This window comes from Triticum dicoccoides, unplaced genomic scaffold, assembly GCF_002162155.2.
Source record: "Triticum dicoccoides isolate Atlit2015 ecotype Zavitan unplaced genomic scaffold, WEW_v2.0 scaffold26862, whole genome shotgun sequence".
NCBI lineage: Eukaryota > Viridiplantae > Streptophyta > Magnoliopsida > Poales > Poaceae > Triticum > Triticum dicoccoides.
Window position 1 is genome coordinate 28,207 of NW_021258770.1, and position 616 is coordinate 28,822.

General features: G+C 45.1%; 1 non-coding gene across 1 annotated transcript; it reads right to left on the reverse strand.

Annotated features, from left to right (window-relative positions):
* Positions 1–285: 285 nt before the first annotated feature.
* On the reverse strand, positions 286–404 carry LOC119345681. The gene has a single exon (XR_005167133.1). It is a non-coding gene; the product is annotated as a 5S ribosomal RNA (ribosomal RNA).
* Positions 405–616: the final 212 nt, after the last annotated feature.

The following is a 616-nucleotide window of genomic DNA, read 5'->3' on the forward strand; positions in this document are numbered from 1 at the left end:
ACTACTCGCTCGCAAGCACGCTTAACTTCGGAGTTCTGATGGGATCCGGTGCTTTAGTGTTGCTATGATCACATCAAACATGTTACCCCCGTCTTCGTCCCTTATGCTTGCCCCTCCCAGCTCCACTACAAAGACAATTGTACTTTTCTTTGCCCGCCGCTACACGCGTGAATAATGACCAACAAGCTAAAACTTACCGCACATGTGCAAAATAATAAAACATGATAAATATATGTCGCGACCGTGAGTTTTCTTTTGCACGCCGCTCAAAAGAAAATTAAAAAGGGAATGCAACACGAGGACTTCCCAGGAGGTCACCCATCCTAGTACTACTCTCGCCCGAGCACGCTTAACTTCAGAGTTCTGATGGGATCCGGTGCTTTAGTGCTGGTATGATCGAAACCAACATGTAACCCCCGTCTTCGTCCCTTATGCTTGCCCCTAACAGCTCCAATACAAAGACGATTGTACTTTGCTTTACCCACCGCTACACGCGTGAATAATGACCAACGAGCTAAAACTTACCGCAAACATGCAAAATAATAAAATGTGGTAAATATATGTCGCGCCCGTGCGTTTTCTTTTGCACGTCGTGCAAAAAAAATTAAAAAGGGAA